At 41.5% G+C, this 19,100-nt stretch overlaps 1 protein-coding gene across 6 annotated transcripts in view; it reads right to left on the bottom strand.

The window, feature by feature from the left end:
- Positions 1 to 16,532, bottom strand: part of PPP6R3 (protein phosphatase 6 regulatory subunit 3) — a 50,407-nt gene extending 33,875 nt beyond the window's left edge. For 2 of the 6 annotated variants that reach the window (XM_056492072.1, XM_056492076.1), the window contains exons 1-2: positions 16,410 to 16,532; positions 2,623 to 2,702 (exon numbers count right to left, since the gene is read on the bottom strand). The gene's annotated coding sequence lies outside the window, so the exon portion shown is untranslated. Of the gene's footprint in view, positions 1 to 2,622; positions 2,792 to 16,409 lie in introns of all 6 variants that reach the window. The other 4 variants (XM_056492074.1, XM_056492075.1, XM_056492073.1 and 1 more) reach the window with 4 other exon arrangements.
- Positions 16,533 to 19,100: the final 2,568 nt, after the last annotated feature.

Below are 19,100 nucleotides of genomic sequence, written 5' to 3'. Positions count from 1 at the left end.
CACTGAGCTCTATCAGCTAGAAAGATATAAGTTGGTGTTCAAAATCCCTAGATTTAATTACAGTACTTTACAATTACACACAGCAATCACAAAAAAATAAATGCAGTAATAAAGGAGAACTTTCATAGTACAGTTGCTGCATTTTGAAACAAAATGTAAGATCAATTTGATACAGAATACTATTCTCAAGTGAATACAAAATAACATGTAGCTGTTTCTTCAGTGTCAGAACAGCCTATTAAGGTCACAAACCCAAAACCTAGTGGAAAGGAAATACTTCATTACTTATAATAAGCTAGTGAAGTTTCAAAGAAACTTTGGAGAAAGAAGCAAATAAATGGTTTGAACCTAATAGGAATTAAATAGAACAGAAAATAGAAACACCTCTACCTCAACAATTTAATGCAAACTTCTAATACCATGCACATTCTTTCCTAGTCCACGGGCATAACAAACTAGAAGAGATACTAAAAAGGAAACAAAACCAACCAACAATTCTTTCATGGAAGGCTGGAAGATCTTGTGCAGGCTGCACTTCCTTGCTCACAGCAGGATTTCTAGATGCTTCACCCTCTTCCCAGCCACTGCTGGGCACAGGGGGCTGCAGAGTGGGAGGTTACCAAGGATCTCTGACCCTCCTGCAAAACTGCTGCCACTGTCTCCTGCAGGGGTCCCCAGGCACAGCATAAAGAGCTGGCTGAAGCTTAGGCACATGAGGGGAGGCAGAGGGCAGTCCCTATGCCCAAGGAGCATCAGGAAGAGGGGAGTGAGCCCCCAAAAAGGGGCCCTCAGTCTATCTAAGCCTCCTTCTCCCACATGAGTGATGTCTAAGGCCACAGCCTCCCCAGCTCCCAGGACAGCCACAGTGGGTCACACACACTGCTGCCACAGTGGCCTGATGTCATGATAGAATTGCTTGCAGACACCACATTGTCCAGGGACAATGGTATCCCTAGGGTGCATCACTAAGAGTGTGGCCAGCAGGGGGAGGAAGGTGATCCTGCCCCTCCATTCAGCCCTAGGGAGGCCACATCTGGAGTGGAGCTATGCTCAATCTAGTCTCCACCATTCAAGCAAGAAGAGAGGCCACACAGATGGATTTCAGGTCTGGAGCATCACTTATGAGGAGACACTGTGGGAGCTGGGCCCCAGAAAAGAAAGGACTCAGAAGGCATCTCATTCTTGCATACAAATATCTAAGCTGGGTGCCAAGACGATGGTGCTGGACTCCTTTCCATGGTGCCCAGCAATAGGATAAGGAGCAATGGCCATAAACTAAATTACAAGAAGTTCCACCTCAACATGAAGAAGAACTTCTTTACACTGAGGGTGGCAGAGCACTGGAACAGGCTGCCCAGGGAGGTCATGGAGTCCCCCACCTGAGTATGCTCCTGTGTCACCTGCTCTAGGTGACCCTGCCTTGGCATGAGGGGGGAACTAGATGATCTCTGGAGGCTCCTTCCAACCCTAACTCTTCTGCCATCCTATGATCTTTTACATAATACATTATACAGATATACACACACATGTGCATATACATCCCCCCTTATGACTGAATGCCCCAATAATCAACAGCTTTGACGTGCTGAAATATGTAAATAAATCCAAGCTAGTTAAAGTTTACTCCAAGACACCAATCCCCCAAGATTCAAGAGGTCATAACTGTTCAACAGAAGTACAAAAATCAGGTGAAATCTACAGTCTACACAGAATTTACAAGAGCAATTTTATACCGAGCAACAACTATATCCTCATCAATTCCTACACTATCTCAATCCACATTAGTAAGTGTTAATAAATAAAGATCTTAATTACCTGCAATAACTTCAAATTAAGACACTAATCTCTCCTGCCCAAGTAGAGAAGATGAATCATTTTCTAGTAATTCCACATCAACTGTCAATTACAAATTTAAAATATTCACTGGTCACAGAATTCAGTTAGATTTTTCCTATTCTGAATTCTTCCAATTAGCTTCAAAACAAAGAAAATGAAGAAATCTTTGCACTAAGAAATGCATATGATTCCATAACAATTTAAAATGCAAGCTCAACACTGCATAGCTACCCAGAAGACACTTTTGCGCTAAAACATGAAGTACTAAAAAATTAAATTACAGAAGACAGTATTACTTCAATATAATAATCTATAAATCACTCATACATACTATATGTCAGCTCCTGAACACATTTGCTTTGAAACTCTTTCAAAAAGGTTAGGCAACAGATACACTTCCCGGCACAAAAGCAAAACAGTGTAAAAGAAACAGAATATCCACAACAGTGTGTCTGGAACACCCCTGATTGTCACAGTAAACCAAAGAAGGATGATGAAAGAAGATAGTGTAAGAGCAGGGCAGGTTAAAATACAAAGTTATAATCAGCCAGCTAGAAAGTAGTCAGAAAAAACTGCAAGAGAAGGGAAGACGTGGCCGCAAAGCCTGAACTGAAGAAGAAACTGCAGCTTAGAAAGTGGTAAATGTGAACCTACAAAATCAGGTGATTTTAGCAGACATCAGGGAGATGAAAAGCTTAAATTTTAAGTGGTTTCTGAATGCTTTAGGATAAGTTTTATAGATGAAGTAAAATCTACTGCTGTAGGTGAAGTTTAATAGTTTCTTACCTGTTAAACACAAAAGTTTTTAAGTTAAAAAATCAGAACGTTTTGTATTCTCTCAGGCTTCTTGCCCATTACAGGGTATCCTGGCAACAGCAAAAAAATCTTTCAATCTACAGTACTAGCAGATTAGCAGGACTGAATTAGCATTGAATTAGATGAAGCAGATTTCTTCCTACAACGACAAAAAAAATTGTATAATTTAATAATGTTAATAAGTTCTATTCAATAGCTTGACAACTGCATGAACACTAAGGACTGTTTTGCAACAAATAAAACACGTGAACAGAGGAAGGAAACAACTTGCTAGGAAGAAAAGTGTCAGTTCAGCGGAGCATACACTGCAAATAAAATGAAACGGCATGTCATCTGAAATACTTATTTACTTTTAAACCAGTTTTAACATTTCCCTCTATTTTTTGGAGTCAGAGGAAGAAATTACTTTATGTCACTAAAATGAAACTGCCTTTATAATCTGTTCTTCACCGAAATCTAATACAAATCCAGACTGTCTGAAAAAAAACTATTAGCCATTTTCCATAAAGTAGCACCTTCAGATCTGGAAGATCTGAAAATCCCATTACTAGAGCTTTCTGCAGTAGCTTTTTTACTATCTTCGTAACTATTCCCTCATATTAATGTAATTTATCCACAAACTTGCACAGAAATAAACTAAGAAGAATTAAGAATGCCTGTTATGTTGGCACAAGTTTATAAAGAATTCAGCCAATTTCAATCTGAAAACAGGTCAACTTTGCAAAAACCAACATAGACCACATCCAGGCTTCCAAAGTAACAGCTGAATTAAGATAGCATTCACTCACCATTATGAAAATCTCTACTTTTGATAGTTTAATGTTACTTTGCTTTACACTGGAAGAATTGAAGAGCTCTATTAGGTATCCTTAACTGGCTTCAGACTAACACTTACTTACCTGTCCTTACTGTCTGTGCTCTAGTCAACACCAAACAGGGAAGAAAAAGCATCCTACAAACTGATTTTGATCCTGCATCTTGACTTTTCTTTCCAATTAGCCATTTGTACTAGTTGCAGGAAGAATTTCTAAAACAAAAATTCACCTCCACTTTCCAGCACTTTGAGGGTTGAAACACAGGTTTCAAGCAACACAGTACTTTCGTTTCTTTTGGGAACACTGGTAATATTGTTTAAGGAAAATAAAGTATTAGCAACTAAGAAGGGTAGCAAAATTAGTGGCATGTTTATTAACCAAGGTCAGTGACTACTCGGTATTTGGCTGAGAAGCTCTGCTATCAGTTTGTCACAAACATATCTTGAACTAAAAAACCCAAACTATTCACCTGAAAAGCATTTCAAGTATTCTGCCAAAGAGAATGATTTGATTTTACACCTTCCATGTTAAAGATAAGGAGCTGTGTCTTCAAAGCTGGTTTTTTATCTTTGCAGGTGATTTAACAGATGGTCTCTGTCAACCTAAAGATCATAGATTCAAAGAATACCTGGGGCTGGAAATGACCTTAAAGATAATTACTCACTTTATTTCTCGCGTTATTTCGGTAACCAACACACACATGAACTGAAGCTCAGCAACACATTGGCCACAATTCTCTTAAAAGTCTTTTAAATATGTTTTTGCATCTGCAGACCTTTAGGTCTCCATGCCTGACAGACCTGCCAATCCCCTGTGAGTCAAGTGATGAACTAGAGCAGAAAAAGTAAACACATTTTCTGGACTCAGTTCACTTTACTGAAGTCTTCTAGGTTATTGTTTCTGCATTTTAAAAGTGCTGTGTTCCAAAACAGAGCTCCAAAAAGGGAGAGAACATCACTTCTTCAGTTATGTCATGTGGAAACAAAGCCTGCTTAGCTTAATGCACTTTCTGAAGAACTTACACATTAAGATCCACAGATTTCAATTGCTAGTAGAACTACCCAAATGGAAACCACTATGATTACTCCCCTCACAAGGATGTCTTTGTTATTCCTCTACTCTGCTTTCTGTTTGAAGACTTCAGTGTGTAAATACCACTGTGTAGCACCAGAACAGTTGGCTTCTGAATTCAATACAGTAGGATTACATAGTAAATTAGACACCAGTGTAAGCAAAATTAGCAAGATACCTGGAATGCATGTATTAAAGCATACCCTGTGAAAGGTGTGCCACCAGAACCCTGCTCTGGTCAATCAGGACTTTTTCAGTCCACCTCAGAATCTGCTAGAGTGGAGAGGTTGGTCTAAAGACTGACTTACACTTAGTGGGTACATATGGCTTATTAACTTAGACTGTTCCTCCCCACAGCACAGATTAGGTATTGCATCACGAAAAAAAGGACAAACCCCCACCCCCAAAAGCCCACAGGAGTTCTTTCCATAAAATAATGCATAAAAAGAATCACCTGACTGGGTGAAGTTCAAGTCTATTTAAATTTGACTTTCCTAGATCCAGGGATGGCTTACATTCAGCAATAGTTCAGCCAAGTCAATACAGTCCTGTCATGAAGTATCAAATGATGGAAGGTCAAAGCCTTAGACCTGAAGGTAACATGCAAAGGCAGGATGGAAGTATTTGTCATGTGAACAGATGGATTACATTCAAACACAGAACTATGAAAACTCATCACAACCAGGACCACACCCATATTCACGTTTATCTGATATACCCAGAAAATAAAGCAAAGCACAACTACCCCAGGGTAGGATCCATCTTCACATAAAATGCAATAGCATGGCAAAGTCTGTTTTAATATTACCTAATAAACTTCCTTCACACATTTTTAGGTAAGAGAAGTCAACCACTATGCGACCAGTTACCATAAAGAGGACTAAACTAATTTTATTAATGTTGCATGAACTGGCCATGTCTGTTTCTAAAACCACTCCCATGCATCTCTATGGGCCCAAACACTGACACCAACCAAATGTCTACTAATAGAAACCAATCCAACATTTGTGCATCCTGGCTGAAAAGTGCAAGATCTGCAAGCTCCTGAAGAGTGCTGCTCCCAGAGTAATTCACTGCATGCATTACCTTATATAACTTCATATATCTGAAATAAAGTTGTTACATAAGCTTGACAAAACCACTAGCAGAACACCAGCATCTCTTCCAGAAAGAACATAAGGGTCTGGACTACAATTTAAAAAGGGAAGCACAGGGCATGGAATGGTTTAGTTCTATCACCTCTCTGGGCCACAAGTGCAAGAACTTTTATGCAACAAACATGAAAAACAGCTGAAGCACGGCAGAATCTTTTCCCTTCTTCCACTGGCTTACAGGCCAGAAAGATCCCCCAGTGAAATCATAGTCCAGCAATACAAAACTGCTTAATGTAACATTTAAGCAGAGTACTGTGAAATCATAATTTAAGACTCAGCATTGTTCCCTATCACACCTTTCCAAATGTCAGGTGAGAAAATCAAAGTAATATACACTCCTTAGAACACTCATGTTCCCACACAATCAGGAACATCTCTTCCCAAAAACCCCTTGGACAGATGGTTCTCGAAGAAACTTGACCTGCGTGTTATCCACAACCATCAGTTTGGTAGTGGTGAGAGCTGAAGGGCCAAGACATTGCTGCATCTGAACTAGTCTAGAATTCTCATTTATTAACTAATTAAGTTTATAGAAAAATCTTCATGATAATCAAGGCAATTTTTAAACACTAAGAAGCATCTCATTTAGATCAGAACTCGAACTTTGAATGCTTTGGCTATCAGTTCCCAATACCTTGCTTAGAGGATACATTTGTTTGCTGAAATGCTACCATCCACACTCAGAATGAGGATAAGGACTGAGATGGTCTCTCACAGGAGTGCTTTAGGATGCTAAATTAGATTATGCAAAGCAGCTTTGTTCTACCCCTTGCTGTTAGCTCCCCAACTAATGAAACTGATGAAACTTCTGCCAAGACACTTCCAAATGAAAAAAACCTACACTAAAAGTGGCAAATGCAGGAGGAAGGAGGGAAAAGAGTTTTTCTGCCACGTCCATGGGATGAAACAGTTCAAAGGGTCCATCAATCACTGGGGCCAGTGCAGCCAAGGAAGAGGGAACACACCATTAGGGACAATGCAATCAGGAACTGACTCTTCCACCTTTGCCCTAAATTATATCACATCAAGCCTGCTCAGGATTACAGAGTAAAAACTCCCCTGAATCTGATAAATAAGATGCGTGATCCTGAATGTAGATAATTCAGCATCAGTTCTACTATTGTCTCAACCAGCTAATAATTTGCAACTGTAAATAAGACCTGAATTCCTAACTACTACTCTGGAATTGCAGAAAACCCCAGTAACACTGACTCACTGCTTTAGCAGTAAACTTAACTTTTTTGTTTGAACATTTTGGAAACAACTACTGTAACTTAAAGACACAGGCTGAAGTTGAAAGAAATTAATTTTATCAGAGGTTTCTTTTATAAGCATGTGTTTTATTCTGTTCACTGTATCAGTTCAAAGACATCATGGGTTTGGATTTTTTTTCTCAAGTTCATCCTCCTATTACCCTTGTGGATTAGGCCTTGAAAGTTGGACATAAATTTTGAGGCACATGAAAAATACATAGAGGTAAAAGAAAGCTACTTCATCAACTTCTAACCAGGACACCAGTGTTCCTTCTGTACAGACAGTGCATTCATGACTATTATTTGCTTTATGTTTTTTTCAAGCAAAATCCCAGTCTTGTTAAAAAGAATACTCAAAGACCATTTGCAGTTCAGAAATAAAGTCAGCAGCTTCTAGGAGCACATCAATGTTTTGCCTCCTGAAGCTCCAGTCAGCTGTAGTTGCAGCCAGAACTGGAGTGGACTCTTGCATGAAGACAGAAATTTTAAAATTAAATCCAAAGCAACTTATAACTTCTTAGCTTAACTCTTCACTTTCATTAAAGGTTTCTGGGACCTGTTGTTCAGGTAACCTGAATTTTCATTGTAAGTTACATGAACTGCACTAGTTAAAGGCTGTGGGCAAGAGTATCTTCCTTGTTGTCCTCATACTAAGCTTTACAAAGCCATTCAAATAAGTTTTGACAGCTGCAAGTTCTCAAGTTCTTTTAATTAGGGTATCAAGATACGCAACCATATCCTGAAAAAGCTGACAGAACTACTCAACCCACCCTCAGAAGCTAAATATTCCCTTAATGACAGTATCATAAACATGTTTTTGCCTTTCAAAATGAAAGACTCTCTAACACTCTTCAAAGGTTCAAATCCAAAATAATGAAGAGTTGAAGATATTTCTTCTTTTAATCATCAAGCAAGATAAAACATCTTTTATTTTGACTGGCTCATGGGTAAGGACTACAAAATTGACTTGATTTACCAAAGAGCTTAAGCCCCATCTATACTTTTTTTCTACAATACCAGCATTTTCAAGTTTAACGATACAATTCCTAGGACAAAAGTAGAAAAGTTCTTCCAATGCCAAGCAAGAGAAATAAAACACAGAAGCAGCACCTAGATGCAAGAGGAGTGATGCTACTTTAGCATATTAATTTCTCTAGATTTTGGTACCTGCATTTAGCAAAATGCTTTCATGCCTGGAACATTATATAGATACACACCTGGAAAAAACTGGAATCTTCCCCAGCCTAGTGCAAATGGTACAGCTTTATTTGAGTCTTTTACCAACAAGAACACTACTTCATATAACACACCCTACATATCCAGGGAAAATTGTCTACACAACAGTTTCCCTACTTCTGCAGATATTCTGAGGATGAAGGTAAATACTTAGAAAAGAAAAATATTCTAATACATATGAAATGTCAATTAAGTACTTGATGCCAAAGTCAGATTAACTTTTCACTCAAAGACTAAGACAGCTGAATAGTGACTCAATATCCTCCTTAACACAGAGTGCTACGAAGACAACTGTCCAATGTTACTTAAACAATGAGAATGACCAGCTTGTCTTTTCTGAGATTCATCTTAGAAAACTAAGAAAATAATGCCTTGAATGAGAAGATTTCACCAATTATCATCTACGTAAGTTTAATGAATTACCATCATTTTTATTTAGGTACATGCAAAAATATGTTCCAGAAAACAAATTAGAAACCCAGCAAAATCATGAAACTTCAATGCAAAAAGCCTTCCCAGTGAAGTCTGAAGTGGCTATTAGCTAATGCTATCTTTCTTTCCCATTCCCCACTCCCACAGGCAATTTATATTTTGGACACTCCAACAACGTGAGTTTTGCAATGTTGTGCTTTCACAAACCACATACAGAGAGCAATCACACAACATTTTTTTAGGCACAAGTGTCTCTGGTGTCTCAACTGAACAGAAGTAAGGCCTCCACCATGGAACTCTTTTTTTTTTGTTAGACAACAGTCCAAAATCAAGGCCGCCTAACAGAATAAGACACTTCTTCTAAGTGCAACACTCACCCTTGTTTAATGAAAAAAAAAAACCAACAACAACTGAAGTTCCATAAAAAAAAGCCAAACTTACTATTTTCTCTGTGATCTTCAAAATAATCTTTTCAAAACTCTACTTCAATACTTCTCTCTGGAGTATCAGAGGAGCAGATTTGTTTGAGTGCCTTTCAGAATTCTACTGCAGTCACAAGTAGTCAGTCACAGGGAACTATGGGGCAAGTCTGTCTCAAAGATTTAGCAGCAGTTCTTAATACTACTGTTTCCAAAGAGTGATTAGTCTAAATTTTTACACTGAAGTGATCATCAGTTGTGCAATACCATAAGGACACTAGTATGTACTTGCAAACAGAGTTTAAAAAACCCATTCAAGCAATATGCCACAATTAAGGGACACAGTGTTCTTTTGAAATGACCCTTCCTTCAACCGGCTGTTTTCTCTTTCATTTTCTTTGTGCCCTTTCAAGAGAGGGTTACCACACAGTAACTCACCACAGTACTTTCAGCATCCATTCCTTCCTACAAGTTCTTTCTCTTAACAGTTTTCTCCTGCTCAAGAAGAACCTCAATTCTCACCAAGTGTTACTTTACTAACTAGGAATTACTGAACACATATTGTTAAAACTAATCCCAATGCAAGACTGAAAAAAGCACTGATAGGTACAGCTACACAAAACTACAGTGATACTTCTGTGCCCTACTCAAGGGATTTAAAGCATAAAGTTTCAAAGAAACCAAGCTATTTAAAATGGCAAGCTCAGAATCTAAAATGGTATTTATTACAGCATTACATGATAGAGCCCTAGAGAGAAATACCCTGCTAAGCCAAAGACTAAGAAATCAATTTACTTAGGACCTTAAGTTAAGTCTTCGATCCTTTTCACTAACACTTAGAGTTCCACACAGACTTGTCAAGACAGTCCTATTACCATTCCTAAAAATCAAGTTACTGCTATGCCAAGTGGCACAGAAATTAACTTAGTTTGAAATGCCTTGAAGCCTATAACAAGACTTCTTTCTTAGGTGGTTTCACTCCATGTTCACAACCTACAATAATTTTGTAAAAAATTACACATCTGGATAACCTATAATCCCTTCTTATGAGGATGAGATCAGTACCATATTACAATTTTTACTGTCTCTATAAATAATTCATTCCTGGTTGCATGGGGCTACAACTTCAACATGGGAGGGAAAAAACCCAATTCCACCACATTCTAATCTCCAGCCCTATGGCTTGGATTGCAAGTTAGACTTCAGAATTTCCAAGTCCAGAAGAGGGGAAGACTGGACCACTGCATTTCAAAGAAAAGATTCTTATACAAGTATTGATATCATTGCTTTCTGTTATGCCCTAAAAGGCATCCACCGTGAAAAGCATCTGCCAGTGTTCCCTGTAATAAATAAATAAATAAATAAATAAATAAATAAATAAATAAATAAATAAATAAATAAATACAAAAACCCATGGGTTTTTCAGACTTTGAATCTTTTTTCCACTAACACTCTCATACATAAAAGATTCAGAATTATTCTTGTTTGCCTTCAATATCCTATCTCTTCAATTCCAATCTGGGCAACTAAATTTCCTAGTCCATAGCTTAGGCATTAGGAATTAATTTATATTTAGAACTTGAATTTTTGCAAATCATAAATTTGCATATTTGAAGCAGAGCATGAAAGCTAAGTGTAGCTGGTACTCAGTTCAGCTTTGTTAAAGTTCTTTGGCTCTTGTTCTCAAAATAAGTGATATTTAAGTACAGCAGGAGGATGAGGCAGGCACAGGGGAAAACAAGTGCCAATCTATGACTGAAGTCAAATTATGACAACTGCACCTGGTCCAACTACTGAGTAATTAAAGAAATCAAGCATTAGTGGGTTGAGAAGTAGTAACTTCAGTCTTCAATTACATATTACTCATATCAGAGAAATTTATAAACTTTAATGTTGTGACTCTAGAAGACTGCCTTAGCCCTTATAGTATAGGCAAGCAGCCTGAAAAGACACATTTAGTTTTTTATGTTGACCATTAAGAAATGCAGATCTCTCAGTAATGTTACCTTTACTGCCTCCTGTATCAAGCAAATTTTACTAAATAACTGTTCAGTGAACAAATTTTTGCTATTTAGATGTGGATTAAAGTTGTAACAAAGAGCCCATCATCAGCATCAAGTACACACAGAGAAGGATCCTTGGATGAATGTTTGCTTGTCACAGGAAAAAGGAAGAATTGATACTTCATGGCCAGCTCACTGCACCCTCTATAGCTGTCCCTCACAGACAGGAAAAGACACCTACATGTCATTACCCCTCAGAGCTGTCAGGAGCAGTCACAAATTCCTCCTTGTAACAGCCAGAAAGGACACAGAAACACAAACATGGCCAAAGGGAACAAAACCCCCGTGCTGGTGCAACTTCTAGGTGCACTTCCATCTAGACTGAGCACCACGGATATGAAATGGACCTTGAGCTGCTACAGAAAGGAGATGGAACCCATCAGTAGGGCCCCCCCCCACCCCTTACTTAAAAGTGGGTGTGTTCCAGCTGTCTCTAAACTTCCCATCCTTTTCCAGGAAGTTTGGTGATAACAGCTGAAGTTGTCAAATGTAACCTACTACTTCTTACTTTCTAGAACACTTAGCTTTCAGTTATGTGGACATTCAGCAAGTCCCTCAAGACAGTAGCAGAAGAAATAACATTAATTCAAATTCTGCAGTTCAAACCAGCTGAACTTTTAAGATTGGAACTGGTCAAAGTAGTAGGTACATGGTAAGCAAGAACAGAATATGGAGAGCCCTACTTCTGCAAATCACAGAAAGAATTAGTCTTTTCACCAATACCTAACCTATGATTTTTGCCTTAATGAAACTTAGAGTAATTGAAAAAAAAAAAAACCACACACAAAAAAAATCTCCCCACACAAAACCCCTCCATCTCCCTGCCCCCCACCCCTAATACTGGAAACACAAGATTTGGTTTCCACTACACTTACATAAAAAGCAAATAGCATTGTATTTTCACCGTTTCTATGAGAATCACTAATTGTATAAGCACTCTGCTTATGCACACTGCTACAAAAAAGCAGAAATCCACCGTGTGGAGGCAGTGGCTTACACTCCTTTCACAATGCAAACAGTACTGAAATAATACCAACTTGTAGCAAGCAACTTGAGAGTATCTGCTACTCCCTTGTTTTCTGCTCTAACAAAGGCTTAAACCAGTTACAATGGAAAATGCAATCACACCTGCACTAGCATTGCCTACAGCCACTGCATAAAGCACTACTTGAAGCTTTTAATCTATCAATTAGGTTACTCCCACAAGAGAGAAATATGCAACACACAACCAAGGATTAGAGTCTTAGGCTTTGCTCTTCTAAAGGAGCATCATGTACATTTACAGAATAGTTAGGAAATAATGGGATTCACTTCAAAAACCCACACCAGGAGTTAAACTTGCACAACAAAAATCTTATTTTATATACTGGTATCCAGTTAGAAATCCTGCCAATGGTCACTCAAGAAGAGAACTCACCCACTCTGTAACAGGGGTGGAGGCCTGGGATTCACTTCTGTAATTAACAATCAGAATGCTTTTAGTACGGAAAGAGATATTCTATAACATATTTAATTAACTCAGAAACTACTTTTTACTTAAAGATTTGAAGTTTTCATCCTCCATCCCAACTGTGCTTTGCCACCAAACGGGAAATCACGTGGCCATCTCCCAAGCCTCATCCAGGATGCACCTGGGCATCCTAAACAGGCTTTAGAGATTTCCTCATTTAAAAGTAACTTCTGGCACAGGTGACAAGAGAGGGCCTATGGTGCTCCTGTGCTCATTTTCAAGAGGGCCCAGTGGACACAGGCCAGTGACCACTAGGCCATGTCCTCCACCTCCTTACAGACACACAAATTACATAAACGTTTGGAACCAACCCATTCAAAACGAAATCGGACAAAATTTTAAGAACATTCCAAGGAAACTAATCAATCCTCAAATCTCACCATTGGGCAGTTTCTGCTTGTACACACATTTTTTTATTCTCCTTTTCTACTCTCCTCCCCTTCATTAATCAAATCCCCACCATGCATTTCCCAGGCACTCTACTCTGCCATTTTGCCAACATGCCTAACAACATAAATCTCCCCCCAGTGGAGTGTTACAGCTTTACTAGTCCATAAGGCTGTATGCTGAGGTGCTTCTGCTATTCTTTTCCACAGCTGGCCTGCAATATATCCCACAGATTTATCACTGAGCATTTCAAATTTAAGAGGAAAAGACACATCATTTAACAGAATTAAGGGGTAACTGTATGAACTAACAGCAAGAAGAAAAAAAAAGTCAAAGAGTTAGGAACTTTTTCACCTATTCCAAATCTCATACAGCATTTCAAACATGCTTCTTGACATGTTATATAAGCTATTAAATAATCAAGAGTCACGAAAAGTCTTGTATTTCATCCCAACAATTCTTTGCCAATATTATGTGAAGAGCTATTCCATAAACAGGCAAGCTTAAACCACATGTCCTCCCAATCTCCTCAAGTCAGTCTATTCCACTTCCTGAAAAGTGTCCCAAACTAGCTATAAAGCTACATATAATATCCAAGAGTAGAAAAATATTTTACTTCAGTTGCCTAGTAGCATATAGTTTCTAAAACAGATGCTGGCACCCTGACACACTACAGAAACAATTAAACATGCTGTGCAGAGCTTTCAGCATGATTTTCATGTTCTATGTGTGTCTTCTCCTTGATCGTTCAGGCTTGCTTCCCACCACAAAAATATCAGGACCACTAGTTTCTCAAGTTCTTTGCTCTCTTCTTCCAACTTACCAAAATAAGAAGACACAAGCAAGATATTATTTCTCATTTACTCATATTTGTTTTATTATTGTGAAAAGTTTTGCCAAAAACAATGACTCTACATCTTGCTCCAAGGACAACCCAACCAGACATCTGGTCTTCTAGAATCCGGCTGAGAGATATTAACTTGAGATAACAGAGAATTCCTAAACCTGGCATATCAGATAGCAGAGCACACAGAAAGCTTAAGGATCACAGGCAAAGGTGCTACCACAAAAGACTAATCTAAAGGGCACACAATGTGCTGAAGCCATCCTACCTTACCACAGAAAGAGACTACTCATGCTCATACCAGCATCTCTTCTGCTCAAGCACAAAAGTCATGGTTTCCACCACAGTTCAGAAGGTCACCCAAAAAAAAGGGGAATACAAAAGTCTCCCACCTACAAAGATGTTGTGTACTATGCTGAAATACTGAAGCTAAAAAATGGCTTATTGCAACATAGTTACACAGAGTAATCTTTAACTGTGGTGTTAAGTACATACTTACAAGGCTTGTTAAGCACTTGGACAAAGTAGGACATTAATGGACAGAAAGGAGAGTGCACCCAACACTTCTTCAACACATTTCTCCCTTCTGACTGTCCCAGCATTCTGACTGGCTGGTTTGGAGCCAGCTCTTTAGCATTTCACAGTACATGCACGTCAAGCTTAAGCTGAGTAAATAAGCAAAGATGTTGAGCCATAACAGAGTTCACTCTCTAAACATCTGCCAATACAAAAGCTACATACACAGATTTCTGCTCTAATACTGCTAATTTCAGGCTCCACCTACTAATTCACTTGAATTTCACTCTTGGAACACAATCTGAGTCTCTGAGCGGTACATAGGCTGTAGCATCACCTCCCTTAAGTGCAAGACAGAGGCATTGGAAGGAAAAAGTCACTTTTGCTCACTTCAGCAACTCAGCAGAAGGGAGCAGTTTACAGGCAGTATTGTGAAGAGACATACAAACTACTCAGTATCTTTAATTCCATAAGGGAACAACAGCTAGTTGAACTGTATTTTTTAAAACAATGCAAAGCTGTGATGATTACAGCAGTTTGCATACAAATCTAACTGGCTTGTAAAGAAGCTGCAATGCACTACACTGTTTGAAGGCATTCCTGTTAAACAGGTTGCTTTTCCGGAATTTCTAAACTACAGCTTTCACTTAACTCAGTGTTTTCCTTGGTCACTGTAAACAGACCTCATCTGCCAAAATAGTATTTCCAAGTAGTTTTAGAAAATAAATTCCCTTATTAACTCAAGATAGTGCTGGATTCAATGCCTATACATTTTAGTTTTCAAACAGAGAACAAATAAAAAGAATCCTTATGTTCAAATAATATCATAGACGGACAAAATAACTAACTTAAGTGAACCTAAACAAGTACTTAAAAGTAAAAACTGTCAAGAAAAACACATAAACTCGATATCACTTCTGCATGGTGTCTCATTAACAATTTACATATTGAAAGGCAGTGTTATTTTCTACTTGTATAAAAAGAAACTCTTGCAAGCTTCAGTTAGTCCATGTCTTGCCACTGAAAACATAAATAACACAGAGCTAAGTAATCAGTCTTATTTGAATGTCTGTTGGGCTGGAAATAGACCATTCTGTTCAAATAACTGAAGCAATCTTTCTGGAACACTGAAACAGGGAGACTTCCCATCTTTCAGCACCCCAGAGGAAAAAAAAAAAAAAAAAAAAAAAAAAAAAGCACGCAGGTATTTGTGTAATGCAAAGACTGGTAGAGTACATTTATAGACTCATTTCACTGAAGGACATTTAAAACCAAAGTAACATCACCAGCAGTAAAATAATGTTTCATTTTTAAGTTGTCAACATCTCAAAGGATCCCTTCCAAAAGCTACCCACCTATTCCTAAGTTTTTTCCACTCTTCCACTCAGAACATTTTTTTAAAATAGCAACACACCCATTCAAAGTATCCTACTGTTCCGACTTAAACAACATTTATGCTGACAGAAATGATCTTTAGCCTCAATTGCACTTATGTCATACAAGATAGTCTCATATGACACTAAATAGACTAAAACACTAATTCCCTCTTACACTTTGGGAAGTTCTTAGCAACCAACACAAAACAAAACCAGAAAAACTGGCAGGTTCTAGGTTAGATTTTGCCAAACGTATTTAACAGCAGTTAAAGCCTACCCAAACACTGCTACGCTCTTAAAACATAATAGCTGGGCGAGCTGCCTTGCTAGAGCCCCAGAACACCGCAGCCGTCCCGGCAGACAGCCCCGCGCGGCCCCGGGGGCAGCGGCGGCGGCGGGCAGGGAGCGCTCCGCGCTGCGGCCCGGCCTCCAGCCGCGCCCCGGCCCCGGCCCCGCACCGCGCCCCGGCCGCTCCGCGCCCCGCGCTGCGCCTGCGGGAGGCCGCGCACCACCGGCCCGGCAGCCCCGGCAGGCCCGGCCCGGAGCCGCCCGAGCAGCGCCCGGAGCCCCCACACGGCCGAGAGCGGGCGCCAGGCCCGCGCCGCCGCGGAGGAGCCGCCGCCGGAGCGCTGCTCCCCTGGAAGCGGCGGAGCGGAGATCACGGTGCCGTCCCGGCCGTACCTCGGCAGCGCGTCCCCCGCCACAGGCCCCGGGTGCCTCCGCTCAGGCGGGAAAACCTCCGCTCGCCACCATCACCGACGCTCCAAGATGGCGGACATGGCAGCTCCGGCGAGCCCTCCTCTGCCTCCGCCCACCTGCCAATCACCTCGTCTCGGCACCGCCCCGCTCCCCGGTTTGCGCCCTCCTATTGGGCGCTGTGCCGAGCTCGGTCTCTCATTGGTCGCCTGGCCAACGTCACTCACGCGGCTGAGCGGCTGCCACAGGGCGGGGCGCGGATGGCGGCGGGCGCTCGTCTTCCCGTTGGCCACTCAGTGCATGGGGCGGGTGCACCTCGATTCCCACCTTCCCGGCCTAGCAACAAGGCAACGTCACGCTGACAGGCGTCTCCCTCGGCCAATAGAGAAAGCAGATTACTTTTAAAAATAAACCCTTTCCGTCCAATCCGGAGCCGAGGCGCTCGGAGGCCGCGGCGGGGGGGGGCGGGTACCAGCCGTGGCGTCCGTCCCGCAGCTTCATGCGCCGCGCCTCGCCATTGGCCAGCGCGCGGGGCCACGCCCCCGGGGCGCGCGCGGGCGCCAAACTGCCTGACAACAGGGCGGCGGCGCGCGGAGGGGCCGCGGGGGGCCGCGTCAGTGCCCGCCGGGGCTGCGTGAGGGGGCGCGATCGGTGCCCGCCCTCTCCGCCGGCGGGGCTTGCCTTTTCCGAGCCTGCCTCCCTGCAGGTGCCCGCCAGGCCTCCAACGCCGCCTGAGAGCCGGCAGCGTGTGTTTTGTAAAACCGTAGGATCGTTGGAAATGACCTACATTTAAGGTGATCAAGTCCAGGCGTCAGCCAGCAACACCGCCTTGCTTGCCACTAAACCATGTCCCCAGGGTCTACCTGCTTTTTGAACACTTTTAGGGATTTTGATTGCACCACTTCCCCGGGAAGCCTGTTCTAATTAATGACCATTTTTTCAGTGAATATATTTTTCCTAATATCCAATCTAAACCTCCCCTGGCACAACTTGAGGCCATTTCCTCTCATCCATGTCACTTGTTAGCTGGGAGAACAGGCCAACCCCCACCTGGCTACACCCTCCTTTCAGGCAATTGTAGAGATAAGTGATATGACCCTCCTTTTCCCCAGGCTGAACACCCCCAGCTCTCCCACAAGACTTGTGCTCCAGACCCTTTCCTTCTCTGGGCACAATCCAGCTCGAGGTGCAGCCTCAGCAGTGCCCAGCACAGGGGGACAATCACTGCCCTGCTCCTGTGGCCACACAATTCCCAGTACAGCCCAAAGTGCCCTGGAATGATCGTGAGTGAGATCCAGGGTGGGTGCTGTGCCTCAGCCTTGGCAAACCCCCCTGGGTGCCACCTGCACTGCAGCCCCGCTCGGCTGAGACGGCGGGCACCTCTGCTGGAGAGCTCAGGTGACACTCACCTGCACAGGTGAGACACAGCATCACAGGTGACACTCACCTGCACAGGTGGCACACACCTCACAGGTGACACACACCTCACAGGCAGCCTCTTATGCCCCACATCTGCCATAGGGCATCCACGGTGCGCGTTGAGCGCCCTGTCTCCTAAAGGCATGAACAAATTCTGGCCAGCCAGGATACTTTTGGCCTTCCCTCACAAAGCCTCTCGAATCACCTCTGCCCAAAGAGGTGGTGACCCCTCTGGCTCCAGCCCCTTGGCCCCTCAGGACAGCCTCCCCGTTTTCAGAGTGTCACAGTCAGGATGACATCCATGTCCCTGTTGGAGACCACCCAGCCGTGGTCAGCAGCACATCGCCTGTGGGCAGCAGGTTACCATCAGCTACCTGCCTTGCCTGGTGTCCACAGATTTTGTCTGGTTTTGGTGGACTTTCGCCTGCCTTCAATGGGACTTTGTCAGGTTTCAGTGTGGTTTCTTGTTACGAGGGCACGGGCTAGTTAAGGATTCATTAATTTATTTATTTACACTGGAGAAAGAAACAACAAAGCTGAAATGATAGTTTAGCATTGGGGTAGTGCTTGCAGGCCCCTAGTGTAGAGGACATGAAAACTGGACGGTAGAACTGTGTTTATTTCATGTACCAAAGGAAGGAGAAAACAATATATTTCTTTAACTTCATTATGAATCAGCATAAATAGAATAAAGCAACTACACTGTGAATAATATATCTTCACATCTTTCACTTGCTCAGCTGACAAAGTTAAGCTCAGTACAGCTGTACTTACATCTTACTGAAAAACAATCAGCAGGTCTGCTCCCATTTAGACAAAGCTGGTGATATTATAAGGACACAAATATTGAGGTTGCTGCAGAAAGCAGCACCTTTTTCAGGAGAGAAACAGTAATCCAAGCTAGAAATGGGCTCAATCCTTGGTCTACAAGAATAAGGTAGGAGGGAGCTGATGGGAGCCTGTCTCTACATAAAACATCTTGGGGTTTAAACAGTGTAAACACTTTTAGAGCGTTTGCTTACCTTTTGGTGATTGTCCTTTTCAGATCAGAGGGACTCCACATCTTCACAATGGTATCCTGTTCAAGAATTACAAAATAGGATATAGATTGCTCGGGGTTTCTCTAAATACAGAAACATAGGTTAAGACACTTGTTTCTAAGAAAAAGGTAGCTACCAGATTTATAACAGCTGCAAACAGGCTAACGTGGCCTGGCCTTTGTGCTTTGTCCAGAAACTCTTGCCAGCTGCTCAGGTG

Source organism: Oenanthe melanoleuca, chromosome 5 (genome assembly GCF_029582105.1).
Source record: "Oenanthe melanoleuca isolate GR-GAL-2019-014 chromosome 5, OMel1.0, whole genome shotgun sequence".
Taxonomy (NCBI): Eukaryota; Metazoa; Chordata; class Aves; order Passeriformes; family Muscicapidae; genus Oenanthe; species Oenanthe melanoleuca.
This window is presented reverse-complemented; position numbering and strand designations above follow the sequence as displayed.